Genomic DNA, 675 nt, shown 5'->3' with positions numbered 1-675 from the left:
TTTTTTTTTTTGGATTGTTTGGATCCGCACAAGGCAAGAGGCAAATTGAAAATGCAAACATGGGAGGGTGTGGTACCTTCCACGCAACACGAGACTCTGTAGTTGGTGTTCGAACGATTTAGTCAATCTCTATAGTTATTACGTACTTTTTCCCCTTTCCATCCGATGTCTTTTGCTGTCGTTGTTTTCAAAAATACAAAAGGACAGAATTATAGGTTCAATAACGGAAGGAAAGTTTGTGAATGCAGCAAAGGCAAGATATGTGAACGAGCTTCAACCACAGAGGTGCTATAAATTTAGGAGGCTGCAGGGCGCAAGCTGGCGCTTTCTCTTTCCTAAGAGGAGAAGGGAGCGCTCCATGTGACGCCAAACAAAAAGTTCATTCACTCCCGTTCGCATCCTGTGTGATTCCCTTTCTAACAAAACCGTGCACGTGATGAGAGTATGTTCTTTCTTTATACTGATTTGTCCATTGAAGTACACAGATACATATTCATAGACTGTCGTTTCCCTGACCGCATTTCCACCGGTTTTCCCCCTCTTTGGATGGATTGATTCGATAAATCTTTCTGTTGTGGTCTTTTCCACACCCCTGCGTTACATGTACCATGCAGCTTGCTGTTGAGCTGCATCGAAGTGGGATGAAACACTTGAGAACTGTTGTGGCTTACGTAC

The sequence above is a fragment of the Trypanosoma equiperdum genome (genome assembly GCF_001457755.1).
Source record: "Trypanosoma equiperdum strain OVI genome assembly, contig: ctg_355, whole genome shotgun sequence".
In the NCBI taxonomy this organism is placed as follows: Eukaryota; Euglenozoa; class Kinetoplastea; order Trypanosomatida; family Trypanosomatidae; genus Trypanosoma; species Trypanosoma equiperdum.
Note: the sequence above shows the minus strand (reverse complement) of the source record.